Below are 15,579 nucleotides of genomic sequence, written 5' to 3' on the forward strand. Positions count from 1 at the left end.
AGAGAAGAATACAGGAAAAGATTAGGATGTCACCAGTGGAGCCGCCAGGAGAAACGGAAACTGAAGATCTCGGAAGAAGAGCGGGAGAGAAGAAGAGAAAGAATGAAGAGGTTCTGGGAGAAGAAGAGGAAAATGCAGTCCACGAAGGGGCTACCCGTGGTCCTACAGAGGTCGTAACGCAAGAACAAGAAGGCGATACGCAGCACTGTTGGCACTAAATCAGAGTGTTTGCAGTATGGAGCTGTTATTAGCTTTACTTTGTCTAGCCTCTTGTTGGTTGGGTTCAATGTGCAGCACAGATGCTGGAATTGTGTATTGGATTGTTAACATTCTTCCATAAATTTTCCCTGTTCTTCGCTTTATGGTATGGTTATTTCATCTTGACGGGGTTTTTGAGTTTTTTTTTTTTTTGTTATTGCGTTGTATTTTTTACTGGCGATACTTTGACGCAGGTTGGTTTCTATGCAGCTGTATTCGGTAGAGTATCTACACTTACAATCCATCTCACGATTAACATATCCCACATTAATTGGTGGATACATATCCGTGCCGGCTAAAGTCATAAGAAGTTCTTTCGTGATTCCACTTTGCCGCGCGACATTAGCCGAGCCGTCTTAGGGACTGCAGTCATGGACTACGCGGCTGATACCGGCGGAGGTTCGAGTCCTCCCACGGGCATGGGTGTGTGTGTTTGTCCTTAGGATAATTTAGGTTAAGTAGTGTGTAAGCTTAGGGACTGATGACCTTAGCAGTTAAGTCCCATAAGATTTCACACACATTTGAACATTTTTTTGATTCGACGTTGATAACAGAGTAATCTAGAGATGCAAGCTAAAAAGATTGCTGAACGCTGCAATTGGACGTCTTCGATGCTTGATATCCAATCAGCTATATTAACTACAGGGATATCGATATGAAATTCGCTTTTTCAGTGCAACTATAGCTTCCTCCACTGACTTATTTGTCTAGCATTCGGGATACCCATATTAACTCACTTGATGCATGACGTGGAACTTCATAAAAGGACCGACACTGAAGCTACTCGCTAGAGACGACGAGTGGATGAGAAACGCCCTCAATAATTGCACGAACTTTACTAAGCATTCACACTAACGAATTCTCTCCAATGTTCCCGCTGCAGAATGTTCACGATACTTGTCCATATCAAAAAATGGTCTCTGAAGAGCCACTGTAATTTTCTCGGAGCACCGGCAGAAAGCCGTATTTTATACGTCAGATAATGAACTGCAGAGAGGATTCCACACTCCAACGCCCCTCCCCCACCTCTGGGATGGGCGAGGCCTTTGTTCTCATCTATGCCACAACTTTCCATCTGTCTCCAACTGCTTGCATTCTGCAGTGAATTTTATAGACGTCCATTGCTTGCAGACTTTTTCAGTAAGCGGTCACAGCTTGTCCCGCAATCTGGTGACAAACTGAATGGATGCTTTGTCTTGAAAGAGACAGGCTCAATCCCTGCTTAATGTTTGAAACATTTTAGCATACGAGAAAATTCGCGTCATGGAGACCTGGAAATGTAGGTCACTGTCATAGATCAGAACGTGAAATATACTGTATTTCGATATCAAAGCTATAATGTATTTGGACGAGCACTTAACTATAACCAAATGATGCCGTTTTTCGACCATCATTTACGATCGTATGATATCCTTCCTTTTCCTCATGGGTGCCTAACTCTCTCTGTACTCGCTACAACATAGGCCTTGGACTGTTCTTTATAATGACTGATAATGACTGACAGTTTTCACCGACATCTGCAGTTACAATTTTGGTAAACATTTTTGGAAACAGTGATCAATAGAGTATTATAATTTAACTAAAGTTCATTCTTAATCACAACTGATCAGTTGACTTCGTAGCACCTGAGGAGAACTTCACCTACCATCCTCCAAGGAAGCCATGGGTCTGAAGATGGTTATATAAATATAACCCAAACCGGTCACCTATGTTATTGAGACATAAACTGTTGTGATCAAGACTGAACTTTAGTTAAAATATCTGGAGTTACATCTTACGCAGTTCGCTTTTAGGGGTAATTATGAAAATATAACGCTGAGATCAAAGCAAAAGAACAATTTATGACTATGTTTTTGTGAAGTTCGTTTCCTTAATGGCAATGGAAATTCAAAATTAGTGACGAAGTAACATTGCGGTGTTTACTCAGTTCTCGGAAGTGTAACGAAATGTTTTATCTTCGTGAATTTGTAAGAGTTTACGATCCTTTACTCAGAGATAATGATATTTCACTCACACTGGTCGAGGACAGGAAAGAATCGATTGTCGAACGCCGAGATCGGCGGATTAGTAAGATTCTTGTCAAGTAGTAGCTGAGTCGTTGTGGTAATGGCGTAGCGGAAGGGTTTTACATCGCATGAGTTTCCCCACCGCAGTGGGCTGACCTTCAGAACATCGTTAAACTGCACTACTGCTGACAAAAAGTATTTGTTCTTGCCAAAAAGTGAGCATAAAATTATGGAGTGCCGATTATACGCATTCGCGTCTATCGCGCCGACCAATGGCATGCAGTGAGGACAACGCGTGTACATTATTATAACAACTGTAATAGTTCGATGTAGTTCGATGTATTGGACCTGCGTTGAAATTAGACGTGAGTTAACGTGTAAGACGGAGGTAGTGACTGTCTCCCATTGAATTTAACGAGAATACACCACTTTACACAGTGCAAACTTACAATGGCTGCAAGACCTGTATTCCTTGAGTATAATTATTGAGCACTTCATACTACGTAGCCACATAGGTCAAATGTTGGGCTGCTAAAATGTCTCGAACAATAAAAATTTTAATGGGGTTGTTACAGACTGTTATTGTTTTTGTACTTCGGTCTACGCACTACACAAAAAAATGGTTCAAATGGCTCTGAGCACTATGGGACCCAACATCTAGGTCATCAGTCCCCTAGAACTTAGAACTACTTAAACCTAACTAACATAAGGACGTCACACACATCCATGCCCGAGGCAGGATTCGAACCTGCGACAGTAGCAGCAGTGCGGTTCCGGCCACACCATTTAAAGATTCTGTTGATCCATATTGCTGCATATATAATCATGGAAACGGTTACTTCCTTGTACAAGGCCACGTTTTTAACAATGGCGCTTTCGCGCTTTTCTGCTTATGCTACATCGTAGTTAAAATCCTACGTCTTGGATACCTATGTTTAACACCTTTCCAGGCTTGCAGTAGTTGACATGCCTTCAGTTATGGTAAAACGCAAAATAATTAGAAACCGGGTGCTACACTGCTAAAACCTAACTAAAAGGGTTGGTAAACCTGTCATTTATTTACAAACATTCTACATCGATTGATTTTAGCCCCAGAAATTGTTTTTCTCCTGTTTAGACGTGGATAGGAAAAGAAACCCTCTGTCGAACAACTACTCTATTGGTGACAAACAGCTGGAGACAGCGTCAGACAGCGTCTGCCGTAAAATATGTCGGCGTAACTGTCCAGAGCGACCTTAAATGGAGTGACCACATAAAACAGATAATGGGAAAAGCCGATTCCAGGCTCAGATTCATCGGAAGAATCTAACTCATCCACGAAAGACGTGGCTTACAAAGCGCTTGTTCGCCCGATTTTTGAGTATTGTTCTTATATCTGGGATCCCTATCAGGTAGGACCGGTAGAGGAGATAGAGAAGGTCCAACGAAGAGCGGCGCGTTTCGTCACGGGATCGTTTAGCTAGCGAGAGAGTTTTACGGAGATGTTACACAAACTCCACTGGCAGACGTTACAAGAGAGGCGTTGTGCATCACGGAAAGATTTACTTTTGAAATTTCGGGACAGCACTTTTCAAGAAGAGTCGGACAACATGTTACTTCCCCCCACATACATCTCGTGTATTAACCACGGGGAGAATGTTCGAGAAATTAGAGCCAATACAGAGGCTTACCGACAATGATTCTCCCCACGCACTGTTCGCGAGTGGAACAGGATTGGAGGGATCAGGTAGTCGTACCGAAAGTACCCCCCACCACACACCATTAGGTGGCTTGCGGAGTATGATGTAGATGTGGATGTAGATATTTTTCTTTTCCTCTTGCCTTTCCGTTTTTAGCGTTTATAAGAATTGGAATCATCGGGCATCAGATAAAATAATTTGCGGAAGACAAACTGCGTAATCTTGAGATAAGTTAATATGGTGTCAGTACTGCTCAAGCCTCTCACGCTGTATCCATTTACTTGAAGCTATTCTTTAACTTATACTATGAATAGTCTCCTTCAACCTGAATAATAGTACTGAACCAGTTGCTGCTTCATATTGTTAAAAAAATTTATTCCTAGTCGATTAAATAAGTTTTCTTTGTAGCCATTACAAAATTCTTTTCATCTGCAGTTTCTGTTTACACAAACTTCTCACTGTATACTGTCGATTGGCTGTAAGCATGCCGCTGTCTTTATCCCAGTTTCCCTTCAGATTTTCTAATAACTTCTTTCTTCAATAAATAAGTGTTCTTAAAATGTTTTATAATTATAATCATTATTTTCGTTTAATGCTTCTATAGTGTCATCCCGTTCGTATTATGCTTGTATAGCGTCTAATTTTCTGTTCAACTGTTAATGATGGGGTATTTTTACACAGTTCTGCAACACGAGTAATCTTTGAATTTTTAGATTAACTGAGGTACACCATTTTCATCACATCGACACCAGTTTCATGTTAAAGACTATTTACACTCCTGGAAATGGAAAAAAGAACACATTGACACCGGTGTGTCAGACCCACCATACTTGCTCCGGACACTGCGAGAGGGCTGTACAAGCAATGATCACACGCACGGCACAGCGGACACACCAGGAACCGCGGTGTTGGCCGTCGAATGGCGCTAGCTGCGCAGCATTTGTGCACCGCCGCCGTCAGTGTCAGCCAGTTTGCCGTGGCATACGGAGCTCCATCGCAGTCTTTAACACTGGTAGCATGCCGCGACAGCGTGGACGTGAACCGTATGTGCAGTTGACGGACTTTGAGCGAGGGCGTATAGTGGGCATGCGGGAGGCCGGGTGGACGAACCGCCGAATTGCTCAACACGTGGGGCGTGAGGTCTCCACAGTACATCGATGTTGTCGCCAGTGGTCGGCGGAAGGTGCACGTGCCCGTCGACCTGGGACCGGACCGCAGCGACGCACGGATGCACGCCAAGACCGTAGGATCCTACGCAGTGCCGTAGGGGACCGCACCGCCACTTCCCAGCAAATTAGGGACACTGTTGCTCCTGGGGTATCGGCGAGGACCATTCGCAACCGTCTCCATGAAGCTGGGCTACGGTCCCGCACACCGTTAGGCCGTCTTCCGCTCACGCCCCAACATCGTGCAGCCCGCCTCCAGTGGTGTCGCGACAGGCGTGAATGGAGGGACGAATGGAGACGTGTCGTCTTCAGCGATGAGAGTCGCTTCTGCCTTGGTGCCAATGATGGTCGTATGCGTGTTTGGCGCCGTGCAGGTGATCGCCACAATCAGGACTGCATACGACCGAGGCACACAGGGCCAACACCCGGCATCATGGTGTGGGGAGCGATCTCCTACACTGGCCGTACACCACTGGTGATCGTCGAGGGGACACTGAATAGTGCACGGTACATCCAAACCGCCATCGAACCCATCGTTCTACCATTCCTAGACCGCCAAGGGAACTTGCTGTTCCAACAGGACAATGCACGTCCGCATGTATCCCGTGCCACCCAACGTGCTCTAGAAGGTGTAAGTCAACTACCCTGGCCAGCAAGATCTCCGGATCTGTCCCCCATTGAGCATGTTTGGGACTGGATGAAGCGTCGTCTCACGCGGTCTGCACGTCCAGCACGAACGCTGGTCCAACTGAGGCGCCAGGTGGAAATGGCATGGCAAGCCGTTCCACAGGACTACATCCAGCATCTCTACGATCGTCTCCATGGGAGAATAGCAGCCTGCATTGCTGCGAAAGGTGGATATACACTGTACTAGTGCCGACATTGTGCATGCTCTGTTGCCTGTGTCTATGTGCCTGTGGTTCTGTCAGTGTGATCATGTGATGTATCTGACCCCAGGAATGTGTCAATAAAGTTTCCACTTCCTGGGACAATGAATTCACGGTGTTCTTATTTCAATTTCCAGGAGTGTATTTGCAGTAAATTAAAAAATAAAATTTACTTTCTCTCCTATCGACAATAGTTAAAGCCGGTTTTACCATGCACCATTTTCGTATAATGTACACATTGGGATCAAAAGTATCAGGAAACCTGGCTGAAAATGACTTACAAGTTCGTGGAGCTCTCTATCGATAATGCTGGAATTCAATATGGTATTGGCCCACCGTTAGCCTTGATAACAGCTTCCACTCTCGCAGGCATACGTTCAATCAGGTGCTGGAAGGTTTCTTGAGGGATGGCGGCCCATTCTTCACGGAGTGCTGCACTGAGGAGAGGTATCGATGTCGGTCGGTGAGGCCTGGCACGAAGTCGGCGTTCCAAAACATTCCAAAGGTGTTCTATAGGATTCAGATCAGGACTCTGTGCAGGCCAGTCCATTACAGGGATGTTATTGTGGTGTAAGCACTCCGCCATAGGCTGTGCCTTATGAACAGGTGCTCGATCGTGTTGAAAGATGCAATCGCCATCCCCGAATTGCTCTTCAACAATGGAAAGCAAGAAGGTACTAAAAACATCAATGTAGGCCTGTGCTGTCATAGTGCTAAGCAAAACAACAGGGGGTGCAAGCCCCAACCATGAAAAACACGACCACACCAATACACCACCGCCTCAGAATTTTACAGTTGGGCACTACACACGCTGGCAGATGACGTTCACCATGCATTCGCCATACCCACACCCTGCCATCGGATCGCCACATTCTGTTCCGTGATTCGTCACTCCACACAACGTTTTTCCACTGTTCACTCGTTCAATGTTTACACTCCTTACACCAAGCGAGGCATCTTTGGCTTTTACCGGCGTGATGTGTGGCTTATGAGCAGCCGCTCGACCATGAAATCCAAGTTTTCTCACCTCCCACCTAACATAGTACTTGCAAGAGGATCCTGATGCAGTTTGGAATTCCTGTGTGATGTGTATCTATTACACATTACGACCGTCTTCAACTGTCGGCGGTCTCTGCCAGTCAACAGACGAGGTCGGCCAGTACGCTTTTGTGATGTACGATTCCCTTCACGTTTCCACTTCACTATCCCATCGGAAGCAGTGGACCTAGGTATGTTCAGGAGTCTGGAAATCTCGCGTACAGACGTATGACACAAGTGACACCCAATTACCTGACCACGTTCGAAGTCCATTAGTTCCGCGGAGCTCCCCATTCTGCTCTCTCACAATGTCTAATGACTACTAAGGTCGCTGATATGGAGTACCTGGCAGTAGGTGGCAGCACAAAGCACCTAATATGAAAAACGTATGTTTTTGGGGTGTCCTGATACTTTTTATCACATAGTGTATTTACCCATTGCACTTTTTTTCTATTCATGCTAGTTCAAAAAGTTTACAATTGTGCACTTGTTCATTTTCCTTTCTGTAGGTGCAATCAAAAAACTGTGACTGCTAGCCGTACAAAATTATTCTTTGAAGTATCTCTTCTGTTTGTCATGACTTTAATATAAGGCACCTACTTTCCTGTGTTGGCTACTAGTGAGTATCTTAGGAGATACGTCTTTTTCTGTGATTTTGTGTTCTCTTCTTTCTGTTGCGTTGTTATATACACTCTTGGAAATTGAAATAAGAACACCGTGAATTCATTGTCCCAGGAAGGGGAAACTTTATTGACACATTCCTGGGGACAGATACATCACATGATCACACTGACAGAACCACAGGCACATAGACACAGGCAACAGAGCATGCACAATGTCGGCACTAGTACAGTGTATATCCACCTTTCGCAGCAATGCAGGCTGCTATTCTCCCATGGAGACGATCGTAGAGATGCTGGATGTAGTCCTGTGGAACGGCTTGCCATGCCATTTCCACCTGGCGCCTCAGTTGGACCAGCGTTCGTGCTGGACGTGCAGACCGCGTGAGACGACGCTTCATCCAGTCCCAAACATGCTCAATGGGGGACAGATCCGGAGATCTTGCTGGCCAGGGTAGTTGACTTACACCTTCTAGAGCACGTTGGGTGGCACGGGATACATGCGGACGTGCATTGTCCTGTTGGAACAGCAAGTTCCCTTGGCGGTCTAGGAATGGTAGAACGATGGGTTCGATGGCGGTTTGGGTGTACCGTGCACTATTCAGTGTCCCCTCGACGATCACCAGTGGTGTACGGCCAGTGTAGGAGATCGCTCCCCACACCATGATGCCGGGTGTTGGCCCTGTGTGCCTCGGTCGTATGCAGTCCTGATTGTGGCGCTCACCTGCACGGCGCCAAACACGCATACGACCATCATTGGCACCAAGGCAGAAGCGACTCTCATCGCTGAAGACGACACGTCTCCATTCGTCCCTCCATTCACGCCTGTCGCGACGCCACTGGAGGCGGGCTGCACGATGTTGGGGCGTGAGCGGAAGACGGCCTAACGGTAATTCTAATGGCTTCTTGTTCTCCTAGGTGGAGTCTTCTCATTTTTATTTTAGGTATTCGCCCGTAGCGACTCTACAGTGTGTATCTACTTTTCTTCTTTACTCTTCTCAAAGCTCTTCTTCCAAGCTTTAGGAATAACAGACTAGTTTTTGAAGTATTCAGCTGTGTGCCATGCGCCCGCATTTAATTTCGCGTAATTCCCGCGGGTCTGAAATCCCTCTGGCCGCAGGAGCGCATGGGAGTGTTACTGTCGCCGGTAGAGGGCAGGCCGGAGGAGAAGGCAGTTAAGGGCTGCGGCGACCTGGAGAAAAAGGAGAGGGTGACACGGGCAGCGAAGAGAGCAAGTGAGGCGGCGCGTTGTTGTGGCCAAGGGTCCGCCGTGGCCCGTAGGCTAGAGTGGTGCCTTTGCTCACTGCGAGTTTGGCGGGCCCGAGTGTTGGTCGCAGCCGTGAACATTGCTCGTTAAAAGCTACTTCAGTAGGACGCTATACAAGTTGCAAGTAGTTTGTGTCCATTGTGGTGCCGGGTTGGAGTCCAGTCTGATCTTTGCAAGTACTGGACGCGGTGGCGTCCGCTGGATGATACCCGTGGGTTTCCGTCTACGAGTAATCCTCGTATCCTCGTTACCTCCCTTTCTCGGCGTTCTCTAAGGAAGCGTTTGTCAATTGGCGCTGGATTTTGCGAGAAATCACGTTGAGCATCCGATTAGTGTGCACCTCACTTGGTGTCGCGTGATGGCTATTTTGACTCCGTATCCTGGTGGCCCTATATATATATATATATATATATATATATATATATATATATATATATATATATGTGTGTGTGTGTGTTATTTATGAAGGTTTTGCCTGGTTCAGTTCTGTCAATGTGTGTGGCTTTGTAGTTGCCACTATTCCAAACTGTTTTTAGAATTTAAGTGTATAGAATGCAGACGTAATTCTTCTAATTTACGAATTGCAATTTGTAGTCAGTGAAGATTATTTAATCTATCTACCTTATTTTTTAGGCTGGTCTATAGTTACCTGTTGGCTAGTATCACGAGCTCGAGCTGTTTACTAAATTGTTTGCATTAAAAAAAACACAACAGGAAAATTTTTATGCATCAGTAGTCAAGTCAAAGTTTCCTGCATAACGTTCATACTTTTCTGCATGTATACAGGGTGAGTCACCTAACGTTACCGCTGGATATATTTCGTAAACCACATCAAATACTGACGAACCGATTCCACAGACCGAACGTGAGGAGAGGGGCTAGTGTAATTGTTTAATACAAACCGTACAAACATGCACGGAAGTATGTTTTTTAACACAAACCTACGTTTTTTTAAAAATGGAACCACATTCGTTTTGTTAGCACATCTGAACATATAAACAAATACGTAATCAGTGCCGTTTGTTGCATTGTAAAATGTTAATTACATCCGGAGATATTGTAACCTAAAGTTGACGCTTGCAACCTCCGACGTTCAGTTGCATGTTGTAACAAACACGGGCCACGGTCGGTGAGCAGCATCTGCAGGGACATGTTTACGATGACGACCGTGTTTACGAGTGTGGCTGTAGTTCACTGTTGTGGTTTGGTCTAGCTGTCGCAGTGTCCGCATGTAGCGCTTGCTGCTATTGTTATTCTGCATTCGTCTCCGCACGCAGACCAACTGTAGTACACCGTGTTACCAGACGTCTGTGATAGTGTAGTGTTGTTGGAACTGTGACCATGGTGTATTCGAACTCTGAAAAGGCGGAGATGACACTCATCTATGGCGAGTGTCGACGAAATGCAGCTGAAGCCTGCAGGGTGTATACAGAACGGTACCCGGACAGAGAGCATCCAACGTGCCGCACATTGCAAAACATCTACCGCCAACTGTATGCAACAGGTATGGTCGTAGCACGCAAACGGGTCCGTAACAGGCCCGTCACAGGAGAAGCGGGTGCAGTTGGTGTGTTAGCTGCTGTTGCCATGAAACCACACATGAGTACACGGGACATTGCGAGAGCCGGTGGACTGAGTCAAAGTAGTGTCATGCGCATACTGCATCGTCACCGCTTTCAACCGTTTCATGTGTCGCTACATCAACAATTACATGGTGATGACTTTAATCATCGAGTGCAATTCTGTCAGTGGGCATTAACAGAGAATGCGTTGCAGTTCTACCTGTTTACCGATGAAGCAGGTTTCACAAACCACGGGGCAGTGAATCTACGGAACATGCATTTAATGGTCCGTGGACAATCCTCGCTGGCTCAGACAGGTAGAGCGACAGCGACCGTGGACTGTAAATGTATGGTGCGGAATCATTGGCGACCACCTCATTGGTCCTCACTTCATTGCAGGGGCCCAAACAGCTGCAACATACACGCGTTTCTACAGAATGATCTGCCAACGTTGCTCGAAAATGTCCGACTGGAAGCGCGTCGACGTATGTGGTATCAGCATGATGGTGCACCTGCACATTCCGCATTTAACACTAGGCTGACCCTTGACAGGATGTTCGACGGGCGTTTCATAGGACGTGGAGGACGCACAAATTGGCCAGCCCGTTCTCCTGATCTTACACCTCTGGACTTCTTTCTGTGGGGTACGTTAAAGGAGAATGTGTACCGTGATGTGCCTACAACCCCAGAGGATATGAAACAACGCATTGTGGCAGCCTGCGGCGACATTACACCAGATGTACTGCGGCGTGTACGACATTCATTACGCCAGAGATTGCAATTGTGTGCAGCAAATGATGGCCACCACATTGAACATCTATTGGCCTGACATGTCGGGACACACTCTATTCCACTCCGTAATTGAAAACGGAAATCACGTGTGTACGTGTACCTCATCCCTCATGGTAATGTACATGTGCGTCAGTGAAAAAGACCAATAAAAAGGTGTTAGCATGTGGACGTAATGTGCTGTTCCAGTCTCTTCTGTACCTAAGGTCCATCACCGTTCCCTTTGGATCCCTACGTAATTCGGTGCTCTCCGATACACACGATCGAACAACGGAGGAGTGGTACTCAAGCGTCAACTTTAGGGTACAGTATCTCCGGATGTAATTAACATTTTACAATGCAGCAAACGGCACTGATTACGTATTTGTTTATATGTTCAAATGTGCTAACAAAACTAACGGAGTTCCATTTAAAAAAAAAGTAGATTTGTGTTAAAAAAACATACTTCCGTTCATTTTTTTATGGTTTGTATTAACCAATTACACTAGCCCCTCTCCTCACGTTCAGTCTGTGGAATCGATTCGTCAGTATTTGATGTGGTTTACGAAATATATCCAGCGGTAATGTTAGGTGACTCACCCTGTAGTATGTATAATGGTTCAAATGGCTCTGAGCACTATGGGACTTAACATCTGAGGTCATCAGTCCCCTAGAGTTAGAACTACTTAAATCTAACTAACCTAATGACATCACACACATCCATGCCCGAGGCAGGATTCGAACCTGCGACCGTAGCAGCCGAGTGGTTCCCGACTGAAGTGCCTAGAACCGCTCAGCCACAGTGGCCGGCAGTAAGTTTAATTTTTACTAAATAATTAACGAGTGTCCTCTGTGTTACAGGATAGGTGATTGTACCTCTTGTTAGCTGTGGTCTAGTTAAAGATGCCTGTGTACTATGACTGAAATTTTTAATGAAGGTTTCTAGTACTGTGGTAGTGGCAACCGCCATCCTATATTAGTAGAGAAGGAGGAATTACTGCTACTGGCGTTGTCTCTGCCACCCTTTCTATCATCATATCTTTGAACCACATTTATCAGTCATTTTGGCTACTTCGAAGGCAATGGTGTGTTGATAATTACTGGCAATAGCCGATGGTTGGTATTTGTTACATATTCATTTGATCATATGAGGGGCTTATTTCAATATTGGTACAAATCCATTTTTGTTCATTCTGAGATACAGAGTCCTAACGTTAAATGAGTGCTGAAAAATCTGCAGTTGAGATACCAGAAATATTCAAGTATATCTCAACTGCAGATTTTTCACTGCTTATTTAACTTTAGGACTGTGTATCTCAGAATGAACAAAAATGGACTTGTACGACTATTGAAATAATCCCTTCATATAATTTTCTGTTTGTAATGTAAATGTTCTTTTACTTCATTTAATATTCCTTACTAAAAGGAAGTGATTTCATACTGCTGCCGTTTTAAGGTGCTTGCTATCAGTTGTATTATTGAAATTTAGTCTTTTCAGTTTTGGAGACAATTTGTTAATGTTATTATTGGATTTGGGCTTTTTTTTTAAAAAATGAATTCATTACTGTTTTTAGATACATTAATAAATTCATTATGGCTCAGTACCTTTCCACTCAACACCAGCTCCCTACCGCATTTCAAGCTGGTCACTGCATATTCTCTTAAGTTTAGTGTGTGCTATTGGGTGTGTAACCACGTCCTAAAGTCTCATCAACAGTACAACTTCCTGAATTTTTCTGGTTTTACTGATGCTGGTAACAAGGTTGTTAAGGAGTTCCATTACTCCACAAGCATTGAGAACTGCTAAATGGGCATCGGCGCACGTGGACGTGCTGCAGTACGTGTCCCCAAAGTAACGCAGACGTGCTGTACGAGATTTAAGTCGGGGGAACGAGTAGGTTAGTTGCGCATTGTCTTCCATAAGAATGAATTCAGGGTCGAATGCAACCTTGTGGACTGAGTTCAGTGTCATGATAGCGTTGACCGAAGAGTCTACCGTTTTCAAAGATTGGACGTCAGTACGCCCAAGCAACATTGTGTCTCTCCATTCCGTAACACCTGAACCACATTTTATTTGAAATGTCACTAACTCTCTGACATGCGTCGCTTGAGAGAGAGTTAATTATTTCTTTCAAAATTCCCGCCGAGCCAAGAAGTTGGAGTGATATTAAGCTCATTGAATGTATGTTACACTGCTTTTCCCCTGTATTTTTTTTTCTTTTGGACATTCCTGCCGAGCCAGGTAGCTGGGGAACATTGAGTTGATTGAATGTATGTCATACAGCTTTTCCACCTTTTTTTCTTTTGACCAGCTTGTTATGTTGCCGATATGATTATTAAAATGTTTGTCCTAGTTGTGTTCTCACCAGTCGTTGACTCTTTTTCTTTAGTAACTAAATCATCTTGTTCCTTGACATATCATCAAGACTGAATAACTGCTCAAATTCACGCAGAATTCTGCACCCTAAACACTAAGATTGGCTCATTCGAGAGATCTTCGACCTATTTTTTTTTAATTTTTAAGTGATAATCTTATCAGTCTTTTGTTGTACGACAGTGTTAGCGTGCTAAGATATCGAGAACGCATTTGTCATATCTTTTCTCAACCATTGCATTCCAGCATTCCTCTCATTAGAAAAAAATTATCCTCTGTCTTTCTGTATTTCTTGCTTTCGCTCTTTCTTTTTATTCAGACTAAAGAAAATAATTACCTCTGTCTCATTTTATATTTCGTACCCTTTCAACAGGCGAGGGGGCGACAAATCTGTATTAAAGATATTTCTGTAGGCACATTAATTCCTACACGGCTCAGTAACTTGTAAGACGGCGTCAAGCTTGAGGGATGGCACGGCGAGCGTTAATCGAGATAATGAACGACAAAGCGCATTACAATGGAAATCCAATTTAACTTCTCTCGGCGGCGGCAAGGAGGGGGTTGTTTACTCGCGTCATCCTGCAGGCCTCCCGAGATGAACTTGGCTTTAAGTCAAGAGATGCTACTCAACGACCAGCTTGAGAAGTGCTTCGTTTCTGTCTCCGTCCAGAGTTTTATATCCAGACACAGTAATTTTACTTTAATTTTCATTAATAAGTCTAGGTTAAAGTTGCATGGTTTTGACATAGTTTTCTATTTCGTTTCTATTCTGTTTTGTGAATCTCTACATGCTAGATTGTACAGGGTATCCCAGGAGGAATGGTCAGCATAGTATTTAGAAGCATATCTTAATATCTATCAGCACTTCTTCATCGTCGATAGTATGAAACAAATCTCTTCTACTGCAAGCTCTTTGCTTTCTATATTTTAGTTGGAGGCAGCATCGACCAAAACAAGAAAAAATTATCTAGTGAACATGGGCCGCAAAATACATACCATAAGTGCTGTAAGCACTGTTCCGAAGAACAGATGTTTCACGGTAGAGAAGATGTTTACTAGAATTTATTGCTTCGAATGATAGTTCTTGTCATATCACTGAATATTGGCCATTCCTCCTGGGACACCATGTATGTGAAAGTCTTAGCCGGTGTTTTATCACCGCGCGGTGTGAGGCGTCTTGTCATGGTCCACGCTGCTCTCCTCGTCGAAGGTTCGAGTCCTTCCTCGGGCATGGGTGTCTGTGTTGTAATTAGCGTAAGTTAGTTTAAGTTAGAGTGAGTAGTGCCTAAGCAGTTTCCTCCTGTAAGACATTACCACAAATTTCCAAATTTCCCTATCCTCCCTCCTTCCCCGTTCGACCTCCTTCCCCTCTCTCGGTTTTCTGATCAATGTCGACCTAGCTATCCACCTGATTTCCTGTGTTGGTTGCAATTTGGTTCCTTTTGCCTGTTCTTTCATCTTTTTTGGCGTTTAGGTCCCCACTTGAGGTTTGACCTCCACTTCAAAATTTCCGTTTGTAGTGAGCGCTATATTGGGAAGAACTCCCTCCGTAGCATCAATGATGTGGATTCCTCTTCCCCTTCCTTCCCCCTCTCTCTTTCCCACTTATGCCCCCTTCAACTCTGCTAGGTCACCAATATGTGTAGCGAGTCCATGTGGTGGGACTGATATCTACCCATATGGCGGAGCCTCCTGACAACACAGGGATCACACTACCGATACTTGAGCTGTTCTCTGCCCACGTATGCCAAGGAGTGGTTGCTTATCTTCTTGGATCATCGGATCTCCTGGCAGTGGCCGCTGTGCCAGACAGCCCTTGCTGTGGGTGGGTGGCCACAATGGGGAAAGCCCTTTGTAGGAGCGGGTGTATCAGGGCAGATGCTTGACGCATGAAGCGTATCAAGCTGCAAAAATCTGGCCGTTCTCAAACGTTTTTCGTGGAAAATATCGAAGA

This window comes from Schistocerca cancellata, chromosome 2 (genome assembly GCF_023864275.1).
Source record: "Schistocerca cancellata isolate TAMUIC-IGC-003103 chromosome 2, iqSchCanc2.1, whole genome shotgun sequence".
NCBI classification, from domain to species: Eukaryota; Metazoa; Arthropoda; class Insecta; order Orthoptera; family Acrididae; genus Schistocerca; species Schistocerca cancellata.